Raw genomic sequence first — 14548 nt, 5'->3', positions numbered from 1 at the left:
ACTATTCCACAAACTCTAGATATTTTGACGAACCTTAGTGAATCCCAATGAATCACAAACCACGACTAGAGTAGAGATAAAGGTGTCTAAGGCTTATTTTTAAGATGAAAAATTTCTATATCATTTTTCAATTCCTTTCTTTGTAAGTCCCAAAAATTTTTGCAAAAAAAAATCTCTGTTCTCAAGAACCTTAAGAATGTATTTATAGGAGAAGAAATAGGGTTTTTGGCTTGAAGGAGAGAGAGGGAAAAATTGAGAAACCCTTAACCCAATTCAAAATTCAAATCCCATTGCAAGGATAGGAAAGCTGTCCTCCGTACCAAAACGTGTCCACATCCCACAAAATCTGAATTTGGAAGCAACATGGACGGCTCGAATCGCCTTAGTCGTCCTTGAAGGCAACGTATCATCATCTTCGGTCGCGCATTCTGATTTTTCTTTGGGAAGAAGACGGAGGTTTGGACCGGGTCTTTTTTTTTTATTGGGCTGGCTGAGTGTTGGAGTGCTAGAGATTGCAAAATAGGAAGTCCAAAATTGGTTTTTAATGGGTTTATGGGATTTGGGCTAATAATTAATAAGATGAATTACAAATTAATTCTTGAGCTTCTTAATATTAACAAAATAAGATAATCGACTTAAACTATATAAAATAATCAATCCAAAAATGTAAAATATCATATAACAATATTAATTTAGTAAAAATAATTTTTTTTAAAAAAATCTTTCTTTTGAGGTGATTCTTGAATAATCATAAAAATATGCTAATTATATACATAATCATGTAAAATACATATATTATCTAAAAAAACTATTCAAAATAACTCAAACTTTATATTTTCTCTTAAAGTTTACAAAACTAAGTTTGAGAATTTAAGAAGCTCATGAATTGATTCCTATCGAGGAGGGTCAAAATTGGGTGTCAACAACTATCCCTCATTTTACTTGGATTGATGCAAGAAATTCAAGGAAATTGACATTGACCAAGCCAATTTTGACCGACCACATATTCATCTTTAAGAAAGTATTTGGTACGGACTTTTGGAAAAGAGGTGTGTAATCTCTTAGTCATGAATGTGGTGCACTTCACTCCCATAATTAAGAACTTACACGGACATAATTTTCAAAACTCTCGGTGCACTGTCACTCAGATTGGAAACTTGCTTCCGCTAGATTGAAAATTTCTGGATGCTAGACCGAACTGACAAAAACCAAAGAAAAACCCACATGCCTTATGGTAGGGGTGTGGTTTGATTGTGGTGGAAGTCTCTCCTCTGTTTGCGTCCTAAGAGTTTGACAATCCTCTTTGGACTATGTCCCAGTTCGCTGCCAAGAAAAGTTTCACGTTGTGTTGCATCCTTTTTGATGTTGTCCGCACCTGTGGTTTGTTTTTGGAGAATTCAACCTTTCGGATGCTCTCGTCAAGGCTGAGATAAAACACGTCAGCATATATTTTGATTGAAATAGGAGACAGTGTCTTTTACCGTGTCGACATTTAATTGTTCTCCTCGACATTTGACGTCAACTCGATCGGTTTGACGTAAAACAAATAAAGCTTATGTCTTGTGTTTGCAATATAATCTTCAATGTATTCTTCAGTTGATGTCAACATAAAGGAAAGTTGGTGCAGTTTGATATTTCTTTTGATGTTAATGTACTCTTCATGCTGATGTCAACATAAATGAAAGATGATACAGTGCCGATGCTTTTCTTGATGTCGATGAACTCTTCATGTTATTTTATTTTATCAAAATAACTGAATGCAGTTGATGCCGATGGATAAATATTTCTCTTGGGATGCACGATTTCTTTTTCTGACAATGCATGACTTCTTGCGGGTCATGAATATCTTCCCGTGATGCATAAATTTCTGCGAGGTATGAAATATTCTCGCGATGCATAAATTTCTACGAGGTATGAAATCCGCTCGCGATGAATAAATTTCAACGAGGTATAAAATCTTCTCGCAATGCATAAATTTCTGCGAGGTATAACATCTTCTCGCGATCCATAAATTGACTCGCGATGCAGGATCTTTCGCGATGCATGAATATTGACTCGCGATGCATGATCTTCCGCGATGCATGGATATTGACTCGCGATGCATGATCTTCCGCGATGCATGGATATTGACTCGCGATGCATGATCTTCCTCGATGCAGGAATATTGACTCGCGATGCATGATCATCCGCAATGCATGAATATTGACTCGCGATGCATGATCTTCCGCGATGCATGAATATTGACTTGCAATGCATGATCTTCCGCGATGCATGAATATTGACTCGCGATGCATGATCTTTCGCGATGCATGGATATCCTCCTGTAATGCATAGGTTTTAACTCTTGATGTCATCCTTGGTACTAAATGAAAATAGTGCTTCGATCGAGCAACATAATGATCTTCTGGATGCTTTTTGGAGAATCATATCGTCTCCAATGATAATAACGGTAAAACTACTTCCAGATAGTATATTGTCTTAATCGACAATAAAATAACTGAATTTTCCGTGTAATGCATAATATCATATCCGACATTATGATGCAAATGACATCCTTTACGAAAATCGTGAACTCTTCCTCGAGATTTTCGCTTGATTCACCTTCTAATCTAGCTGGACGTTCTTTATAAATTTCATTTTGTTGTAAATTGATTGAAATAAACAATTCATATTCCCAAGTCTCTAACATAAGTGATATAAAATGATTCCTTCTTCTAGGAAAACTATTGATTTTGGGATAGTTTTCTCCTCCTTTGACTTCTCCATATTCATCCATCGGTAGAATTTGCTGATGTCAGAGCAAAGCTATAAACCTGCGTCCACAGAAAAATTATTTAGTTTTTGAAAACGAACTGATCTGTGTCAATTTCTTCAGTTGTCTGCTTGTTAACCTGCTATCTCCGGTTGATTTCCCGATCTCCCAACTCTTGATAAATGAGACAAAATATTTTATGCCAAAACAAATGAAACGTAAAAGGGAAAATTTAAGAGAAATTAATTTTTGAAAAATAGTATCTAAAAAAGGTCACTACAAGTCATGTCATATCAGGCTTAACAAACTTCTTTGAGTTTGATGCTTGGAGGTTTATCTGATTATTCGCTGGGTATTTTTCAGCGCCACTCCGGACTTGTAAATCCATGCTGAAATTTTGAGGTCATCCTCAAAATTTTTGTCCCAGTTAACTGTCTTGCTTATCTTTCCACTGTAACTGAGTTGATTGCAGAATTTCGAGATCTTCTCAAAAATTTCTGTCCCAGTTGCAAATCTCGAAATATCTTCAGCCTTGACTTGTTGTGGAAGCATCTTCTTCTCGAGAATTTTTGAGTCTATCTCAAAAATTCTATCCCAGTTTCTGTTGTAAAGAGAAATAGAAATCTTACAAGAGATATGACCGAACCCTTGTGGCGCCTATGTATCACGTTGAGGCAGGAATCAGGTCAAACGTAGTTCCCCCTCCTCAATGGTTGGCAAAATAAGAAAAATTTCAAAGAAACCGACCGAGGCCGACATAGGCCGCCTACGTATCTCATTCTTGAGAATTCAGGTCGAACGTAGTTTAAATACAAAGAAATATTAAAAGGGATAAATGGGGTGACCGATGCCGACATAGGACGCCTACGTATCTCATTCTTGAGAATTCAGGTCAAACGTAGTTCATTACAGGAGGGATAAGAATTTAAGCAAAACAAATACAAGCAAACAGAATGATTACAAGTAAATAACATAAATGCAAACCGCAGCTTTACACATAGTATCTCTTGACAGCATCTGAGTTGATTGGTTTCGGCCATGCGGTGCCATCCATCTCCGACAGGACCAAAGCACCTCAGGATAATACCTTGCGAACCATGTAGGATCCTTGCCAGTTTGGTGCGAATTTTCCTTTGTACTCATCTTGATGAGGAAAAATGTGCTTAAGTACTAACTGACCGATTTCAAAAGTTCTAGCTCTTACTCTCTTGTGGAAAGCGCGAATCATTCTCTGTCGATACAACTGACCATGACAAACAACAACCATTCTCTTCTCATCGATTAATGTCAACTGGTCAATTCTCTTGCTCACCCATTTAGCATTACTCAACTCAGCTTCTTGGATGATCCTTAGGGATGGTATCTCAACTTCAGCAGGTATGACTGCCTCTGTTCCATATACTAGCAAATATGGAATGGCTCCAGTCGATGTTCTGACAGTCGTTCGATAACCCAACAAAGCATATGGCAGCATCTCATGCCAACCTCAGTGATCATCTCTCTTCGGATCTTCTTGATATTCTTATTGGCAGCCTCTACAGCTCCGTTCATTTGAGGAAGAAAGCAGTTGAATTTCGGTGAGTAATCTTAAATTGATCGCATATATCTCTCATCAAGTGACTATTGAGATTCGCACCATTATCACTAATGATGGATTCTGGCACTCCCAACCTGCATATCAGATTGTTGCGAACAAAATCAGCCACCACTTTCTTGGTTACCGACTTGTAAGAAGCTGCTTCCACCCACTTGGTGAAGTAATCAACGGCAACCAAAATGAATCTGTGTCCATTAGAAGCGGTTGGTTCTATCGGACCGATGACATCCATACCCCAAGCAACAAATAGACAAGGTTAACTCATAGCAATAAGCCCATGAGGTGGCACTCGGATCAAATCACCGTGCACTTGACATTTGTGGCATTTTTGCAAAATCTTGCAACAATCATAGTCCATAGTCATCTGGAAATAATCGGCTCGAAGGATCTTTCTTGCCAAAGTGAGCCCATTCATATGTGTGCCACAAACTCCGACATGTATCTGTTCGATAAGCCTCGCAGCTTCGACGACATCAATGCATCTTAGAAGACCCAAATCTGGATTCCTCCTATAAAGGAATTCTCCACTTAGAAAGAAATTGAGAGCCATACGGCGTATCGACTTCTTTTGGTTGGACGTAGCATCTTCAGGATACGTTCCAGACTCCAGATACTTCTTCATATCAAAATACCAAGGCAAATCGTCTGGTTCTGCTTCAACATGGGAACAATGGACTGGATGTTCTTTCAAATCTATATCTAGAGGATCAATATAATCCGTGTTTGAATGTTTAATCATCGAAGCAATGGTGTCCAGAGCATCGGCCAACTCATTTTGTATTCTGGAAGTATGTCTGAACTCGATCTTACGAAATCTTTTGCACAACTTCTGCACATACTGTACGTAAGGTATAATCTTTGGGTTCTTCACAGCTCATTCTCCTTGAACTTGGTGCATCAAAAGGTCTGAATCTCCAATAACCAACAATTTATAAACATTCATGTCGATGGCCATCTTCAACCCAAGAATACAAGCTTCGTATTCAGCCATGTTTTTTGTGCAATTAATCGGAGCTTAGCCGCCATGGGATAGTGCTGACCAGATTCCGACACTAAGACTGCTCCAAGCCTTTACCTTGATGATTTGACGCTCCATCAAAGAATAATCTCCAACCTAGATACGCTTCAGAAATATCCTCACCCACAAATGACACTTCTTCATCGTGAAAATAAGTCTTAAGTGGTTCATACTCTTCATCAACGAGATTTTCTGCAAGATGATCAGCCAAAGCATGTGCCTTTATTGCTTTCTGAGTCACATACACAATGTCAAATTCACTCAACAACATTTGCCACTTAGCTAACTTTCCAGTCGGCATCGCCTTCTGGAAGATATACTTCAGTAGATCCATTCTGGAAATGAGGTATGTAGTGTAAGAAGACAAATGATGTCTCAGCTTCTGGGCAAGCCACGTCAAGGCACAACACGTTCTCTCCAACAAAGTGTAACGAGACTCGTATGGAGTAAACTTCTTGCTTATATAATAGATAGTCATTTCCTTCTTTCCTGTCTCGTCGTGTTGACCAAGTACGCATCCGCATGCACTATCTGAGATAGAAAAGTAAAGCAACAAAGGACTCCCTTCTCGCGGAGGAACCAATACCGGTGGATTGGATAAATAGTTCTTGATAGCATCACAAGACGTCTGACACTCTTTAGTCTACTTTGTCGGGACGTCTTTCTTCAACAGCTTGAAAATAGGCTCATACACCACGGTTGATTGAGCTATGAATCGGCTGTTGTTGTTTAACCCTCTAAGAAACTCATCACATCTTTTCTTGTTTTCGTTGTAGGTAACTCTTGAATTGATTTAATCTTAGAAGGTTCGAGCTCAATACCCCTTCTGCTGACTATAAATCCCAACAATTTTTCGGCTGGAACTCCAAAAGCGCATTTGGCGGGATTTAACTTCAAGTTCTACCAATGCAAACGATAAAATAATTTCCTTAGATGCGTCAAATGATCCGAACTCTCGCGGGATTTGATTATGACGTCATCCACATACACTTCAATCTCCTTATGAATCATGTCATAAAATATGGTCGTCGTAGCTCTCATGTAGGTAGAACCAACATTCTTGAGGCCGAACAGCATCACCCTGTAATGATATACACCCCAAGGTGTAATGAATGTTGTCTTTACTGCATCTTCCTCATCTAACAGAATTTGGTGATAGCCTGCATAACAATCCACAAATGACTACATTTCATACTTAGCACGGTTTTCAATCAAAATGTAAATATTCGGCAGCGGAAAATTATCCTTTGTGCTAGCTTTGTTGAGGTCTCTGTAGTTGACACAAATCCTGATTTTTCCCGTCTTTTTTGGCGACCGGAACAACATTGGCCAGCCAAGTTGGATATTGTGTCACTTCCACCAATCGAGACTCTATCTGCTTGGTGATATCTTCCTTAATCTTTAAACTCGGTTCACGCTTGAATTTCTGAATTTTTTGTTTCACTGAATAAAACCCCGAGTTAATTGGTAGTTTATGAGATACAACATCAGTACTCAACCCTTGTATGTCGCCGGCTTCCCAGACGAACACATCAATATATTCAGCAAGCAAATGAATTAGGCCTTTTCTTTGAGCTTCATTTAGGTGGATGCTGATCTTAACTTCTTTAACATATTCTGGATCCACCCTAATTTACCGTTTCCATTTCCTTTAGATTTGGTTTATGCTGATTTTCAAACTTTCGGAATTCCTCGGCGACATACTCTAGTTCCTCACTTTCTTCTTGGTAATTATCAACCTCGTCATTACCAGCCTCATTTTGTTCATTCATCTCGTGACATGACATGATATTGGCAGGTCTAAAAATTACATTATTGAAACCATAAACAATCAAAGTTAGAAATTTAAGTATAAAAAACGACTAAATAAATAAATTTAAAAACAAAGAGGCTTTCATTAAATTTAAAAACAATGGCAAACTTTGGCAATGGCATAGGTCCATGTTGCCTTCTTTGAACATCACAATGGAAATTTGAAAATTCAAACAGTTAAGAAAATGCAAAATGGTGGGTCTCGGGCCTCTTCCGGACTACCACCGATTTTAATGTGCATGAAATGATGACTTTCTACCAGGGAGTTCGGGGGATCAAGATGGGCATAGAGGTCCAGTTTTGCAGCATCTCTCCCGGCTCAGCATCGCGTATACCAGCTAGCTCGACCTCTTCCTCAACAACAGCATCGATCTCCTCGAAGAGGTCACAGATTCCTTCCCTAAGGTCTTCATGCTTGGCATACTCCCGAATTGGAAAGGATTGATACAGATGTGGGATCGTCTTAGCCAATGCTTGATCATTTTTCTTTTTCATCTTCATGTTATCATATGTGGGGTTGTACCCCAAACCATATCTGGCTCCCTTGACGAGAACCAGAACAGGCTCAATAATTCCTTGGGAATCTCTTCCCAATCTGAAATCTGGTTCAAAATCATTCTGCAGCAACACATTGGCTATCATCTTGTATACGGCAGGCATGGGAGTCTGTGGGGCTAAGTCTTCACTGGTGGCATTCACCAGCTCCACTGTGTAGAAATCTATACCTCGCGATATCTCATCAATGATCGGCACCTGTCTGCCAGAGTGACTCCTTTCGCCATGAATAACCAGCTCTTCGTTCTTCCACACGAGCTTCATCATCTGATGTAGAGTAGAAGGGACAGCTCCAGCCATATGGATGAAAGGACTTCCCAGAAGAAGGTTATGACTGGTATCGATATCTAATACTTGAAACTGTGCACTGAATTCTGCTGGACCCATTTGGATGATCAGATTCACTGCTCCCAATGTATCTCTCTAAACCCCATCAAAGGCTCTTACTTTGACTTGGTTTTGTTCTAGCTTCCCAAGGTCAAACCTTAGCTGTCTCAACGTCGACAATGGGCAGATATTAAGACCAGATCCATCATCTACTAAGACACGGTTGACAAACTTTCCACAGCATACCACAGTGATGTGCAACGCCTTGTTGTGTGACCTCCCTTCGAAAGGCAGCTCATCATCACAAAAGATGATTCGGTGCCGTCGAATAACATGGTGAATCATAGCAGCCACGTTAGCGCTGCTTGTGCCCGTTCGAGAGCCTTCATTAAAGCCTGCCTGTGGGATTGAGAACTCATCAGCAGGGCCCATAAGGAGATCTGGGCTGGAGTCTTCTCCAAATGCTTGACGTTAGAATAATCTTTCGGCTTCATTCTTCTCCAGAATTCCTCAACTTCTCCTTCGCTTATTGGCCTTTTAGCCTGATTCTTCTTCTGTCCTACGAGATCAAGCTCGTCAGGAGTGTAAGATCTTCTAGATTTATTCATGCCTTGAGCAGCAGCAGTTACAACAACGAACTTAGGCTTGACGAGAGTTTTTGATGGCACCAAAGCAACAGCCTTTGCAGGTGTCAAAATAACGAACTTTTTCTTCTCTTTGATGCTTAAAGAAGCAACAGCCTTTTCCAAATCATCGTGAACGATGGGAGTTATCATTTTCGTCCCACACCAGTCATCGTCTATCTCGATCATATTGACATTATCGCCCCCATTATTCGGCAACGGGTTGGTGTTGACATTTGGTGTCGCTGGTTGGAGAGTGACTACCTCTTGGTCAATCAAATCCTGAATTTTGTGCTTGAGGTTGATACAATCCTCAGTTTCATGCCCAACACTGTTGGAATGATAAGCAGATCTCTGATCGGGTTTATAGAATTTTGAATTGACATCCACGGGTTTGGGCCCCACATGGTGGATGTAACCGGCCGTAGCCAGACACTCGTACAGCTTCGTTTGGCTTTCAACGAGCGCAGTGAAGTTCCTTGAAGGCTTCTTCCCGAATCTGGGTCGGGGAGGGTCATAACTGCCTTGTTGAGGAGGAGGCACCTGTTGATAACTTCTAGTATTTGGACGGGGAGCTTGGCTTCTGGGATATGGATTTGTTTGGTAGTTTGGTGATGGAGCTTGGTAATTTGGAGGGGAATTTTGGTATAGTGGAGCTTGGACTTGATAAACAGGAGGGGGTGCTCGGTAGCTTGACTTCACGTTAGCACATTTGGGAGCAACACCCTGGTAGAGAGATGGAATTTGGTAAGGTGGAGGGTGATTTGGGTAAATGGGGGATGGACTTTGGTATAGTGGAGCTTGGACGTTTGGATAATTGGCGGTAGCATTCGGATAAATTGGAGGATTATTGGGATAACTAGCTTGTGTGTAGCAAGCTTGGCAAGACTTTTGGGAAGGCCTGGAGCTACCTTGGGAATATGACGAGCTTCTGGGAGTTTTCCTTCCCCCATATGAAACACCAGCAATTTCTTCTCTTTTCTTATTCAACAACCATGAAGATCCAGGCGATGCGGCCAAACGGGCTATCTTTCCTGATTTTAAACCATCCTCGATAGTCTCACCAATCTTGACTATCTTGGCAAACTTCGCTCCAACGAGCAACATAATTCTATAATAATATTCAGGATCTTGCACGCGCACGAATACCTCAACAATTTCTTTCTCAGACATGGGTGGTCTCACCCTTGCCGCTTCTTTTCTCCATTTATAGGCGAACTTCCTATAGCTCTCGGTTGATTTTTGATTTATCTTCTCCTAAGAGTATCGGTCCGGCTTAATTTCTATGTTGTAAGCAAATCGATCGATAAAATCTTTGGCCAATGCATTCCAGCTAGGCCATTGCCTGGTTTCATGCGATGTGATCCATTCAAGAGCTTCTCTGCACAGGCTTCGGCTAAACAGCCGCATCAATAGAGCTTCATCCCTTCCAATTCCCACGAGCTGGTCACAATAGGCTCTTAGATGAGCCATAGGGTTGCCCATTCCTCCGAAGGTGTCAAACTTTGGGATCTTGAACTTTTGTGGAAGGTTCAAATTTGGATGAATACACAAGTCTTCATATCTAAGCCCGGCGATATCGGGGATGCCTTAGAGCTCCTTAATGGCCTTTTTGATCTCTTATCTTATGTCGACCTTTACCTCTTCCGTTGCCCTCCACTCCTTTTCCTGTTCCTCATAATAGTCCAACTCAGAACCCTGCACATCGTGCTCGACAGGGACGGGGATTTGGAAAGTGGCTCTTTTTGGTAAAAGTTGAGCTACAGAGGGACTTTGAGCATTTTGAGCGGTTTGATAATTTTGTGGAGACATCTGAGGATTTTTATTCTGATTTAAGTTGTGGTGGGGTATTTGGGGATTGAAAGTATTTTGGTTTTGATTTTGCGGTGGTGGAGCGGTCCGATGGTGGGTATTTTGAGGATGGGATTGAATTTGAGGGTGGTTGTTTTGAAGAGTAGGTGGAGTTTAGTAGGAGGCAGAAGCATATCGGGGATTTTGGGTAGTCAGATCTATAACCGGCGGATTGTGAACAGGTGTAGATGGTTGGTTTTTGGATGGATCCACATTTGAGGAAGGGAAGTATATTGGAGGTCTTCCATCAGTAGCGTTAGCGACAAAACCTGGCGGAGGCAGATCCTGTCTCCTTTGCATCACTACCCTCATCTCTGCAATCTGCTGCATCAGCTGCAGAATCAACTCATTCTAGTCTGCTACGGTGGGTTGAGCCACCACAACATCAGTAAGACTCACTTCTTCGCTATTGCCCATAACTGTCTTTCCTTTGTCTGAGCTTTGTCTAGTGAAGGAATCTGCGGGACCTTTTGATCTAGTGAAATAGGGATGATCTGCCAGCTTTTGATCGACACAGACCAGTTTCAAAGTACCTGGAAGGAAAACAACTAAAAGGCAGATTTTTCAGTGCAGATTTAGAGTACAAAATGCATAATATCACACAGAAAGCAGATAAACACACAAGTTGCTTTGTTTAAGGATATATTCAACCCACGAGTGAGGATGGAAACACGTTTTTTTAACAAGCAGGAGTTTGCTTGTTTTAGTTTGACGCTGTCTTAGAAAGGCTAAATCACGTTGAGCTAAGGTCTTTATGCAGCTACTCTTTGACGTCCGTTGCTCTGGCCTTCGTATCTTCTCGTAACATGAAGGGGAGAATGAAAATTTTTAAAGATAGGGGTTGGGCCTGGGAAGGCTGCCTACGTATCTCACAAGGAGAATTCAGGACCAACGTAGTTCGAGTAAAAGATAAAACATTTTTATTCATTCATTCATTACGATTACAAGGGAATTCAAAGGCGACAATAGAGCTTTTAAAAGATGAATTGATGATGACACGTTAGTCATTTCCCTTCTTTTTGCAGCATTAGTCTCCTCCTTTCAGACGACCTAGGAATGAAGGCTTGTAGACGATTTCCTCATCGTCGTCTTCCTCAGTCGCTTCAGGGTGAGCGTTGTCGGGACCACTATTGGCTCCTGGCTCGTAGACGGGGTATTTTTCACCTATTTTCCTAAGTTTATCAATCATGTTGCTATGGAAGGCTTTGTTCTTCTTCCTCAGTGCAGCCATCCTTTCTCTCATGGAGGAGAATTCTTCCATTTCCATCGTCAGCTCCTCATCAAGTGACATGCTTTTGGCTAACAGAGCGGTTGTCTCTGATTCTATCCTTGACTCTCTTGCTTCTCTTTCTTGCACTTTCAATCGAAGCATGTCCAACTTCTCTCGCAATTCCTCTGTCTCCATCTCAACATCTTTCTTTATCTTCATCTGTGATGCCAGATCCTCATCCAGCGTCACGGTTGCAGCTTTGTAGATTGCGGTGGCCATGCTGACTCTGAGCCCTTCCTTCTTGGCTTCTTGAATTTCCCGAGTGATCTGTTCTATCTTCCTTTGTAGTTCTTCTCCAGTGATTTCCATCTGGATGTTCTTACCTTTGTCCATAGCAGTGATTTTTGCCTTTCCTGAGACGATAGAATAGTGTTTTAGGATTTGTGTTATGGGAGGAGGTCTTTTGAGTGAGAAACTTAAGACTTGGAAATTTTGGTCAGACATTTTGTAATAGTGACTCGTGTATATTCTTTGGAATTTCTAGATAGGAGTAGGTTTACGATATCCTCATTCATAGCAACATAACACATAAGCAATTAAACACATATATCGCGTCCTAACACATACAGAGGGACCCTTTTGTGCCAAAGGTAGGCCTAGCGTATTTGAATGACGTACGTGTGAATTTCAACCAAATAAACAATTCCCCCCAAAATAAATTTACTAGTGAATAATAATGTTCACAAAGGGGATATAAAGGATAAAACATTAAAGACGAACCCGCACAGGGGCCATTTGAAAGTGCAATAAAGGCAATCCCACACAAGGGCTAAAAACAACATAAATACATATAAAAACCCACGCAGGGGCGAAGTCCACTACGCCGCTCCAGATGATCCTTCTCGGTCGCTGTCCCCTGAGTCTTGTATTGCTGAAACATATGTCTTAACATTAGCAAGAATCCTTCACCCAGGCGTCCTTTGTCTTCCAAGCTTTCGTATCGCATCCTCTCGATTTTCTCCTTGATCCAGGTATCGAAATCATCATAACCACGCCTCAAGTTTTCCACCTCTTGAGTCACCCTCTCAAGAGTATCTTTGTTATTGACAAATTTAGCGTACACCTCTTGGGCCTCTTTCTTTACCTCTTGTAGCTCGCCCACTATTTTGGCTTCTCCGTCTGTTACGCTGCGAAAGCTACGCAGGGTTTGAGATGAGACGTTTTGTATGTCCTTCTTCAGCCATTCTTTGTAACCCTTGTCATATCCAGCATTGAATCGGTCAGAGGCGATGGTGTCTTTATCCATACACTTCGCATTTTTCCATTCTCTGAACATCTCAGTCGCGTCGTGCACTCTATCATCTCCAATATCGTATACATAAGCGCGAGTACGCTTCTTTGGGTACAGTTTGTCTCCTCCCGAACTGTCGCAAGACTCAAAAGGGTGCATAAGGGTGATTCCCCGAATACCTGGGAGAGGAAGAACAACTTGTCTGCGGCTTTCCACGACAACTTCTTTGGAGATAACGGTCAAGCATCCATTGGAGATCCTCTTCTCTCAATTCGGAGAAAATTTGAGCCTATCTCCCCCTTGTTCTCCGATTGTCCCAGTACAACATGTAATTTAAATCTCTAAGGGTGTTCTTGTTGTCAAGCGTATGCAGCTCCCGAGTCCCAGCACCCTTCGCTAAATGGCTAAGGATCCACCACTGAAGGATCAAGTTGCATCCTTGGAAGTATCGATGTCCCTCTTTACATTTTCCCAGGGCTCGATACATATCGGATAGGATGACCGGAGCTATAGGATAATACTTTGTTGTCCCTTGGTTCTCATACCCTTTGAATAAAGTATGCGCGAGTGTTATAACTCGGGTATTGATTCTCAGACTTGGACCATGTGGGAATACCATTGTCCCCAATAACGCTACACCAAATGTTAAAGGACGAATTTCATTCCACTCTCTATAGGAGATCTTGAACTCTCTATTGTAAGTGGCGTAGAAGCTTGCATGTTCAAATCGGGTATAAAGATCTCTGAACGCTATATGGGATTCATGGAACCAGTAGGCAAAGTCTTTTCCCAATTCAAACCAGTCCGCAATATTTTCTACCGAGGGCTTATTAGGGATAAAGATGTCTTCTTGTTTTCTCGCTCTCCTTTCTATCCCAGTGCCTACTGTGTCTATACAGTCTCTTATCTCCTCCAAAGTCGGGGTAATTTCAGCGGTTATGAAATGGAATCCCATTCTCTGGCTATCCCAATATCCCGTGAGGACCTCAACCAGTTCCGGTCAACCATTCTTGTTGATTAATTCCGTTAGAGCACTCACGTATTTGTTGAGGGTTCTTTTATGATCCCCGTCCAGATTATCATACCACATCGTGAGTTGCGGTGACGCTGATACGACCATGTCAAACTTCGAGAAATGGTCCATATCTACAAAACATAAGCTGATTAGTTTTACCCACCCCAAATTGATTTTCACACGTACATCATTTAAATGTCAGATAAAATAATGTGTCGTGAGGTCGAAGACCTTACACGCGGTTTTGGTGTTTTCTACTAAATGGACTTAATACACCTTGGGTATTAAGCCATCTTAGGCTAATGCTTAATTCTTGGTTTTGGTTTCGCTCTAGCCTAGGCTTACTAGAATAGGTTTCAAGTTGACGGTTACCCGAGTCGGACAAACATCGGGGTGAAGCTACCAAACAACGTCGGATGACCGCATTCCAACTATTTGTTTGATAGTCCCAAACGAACTTTTGTGTATTTTCTGAAAAAATCCATGGAAAGCCACGT

The sequence above is a fragment of the Solanum pennellii genome, chromosome 5 (assembly GCF_001406875.1).
Source record: "Solanum pennellii chromosome 5, SPENNV200".
Lineage (NCBI taxonomy): Eukaryota > Viridiplantae > Streptophyta > Magnoliopsida > Solanales > Solanaceae > Solanum > Solanum pennellii.
Note: the sequence above shows the minus strand (reverse complement) of the source record.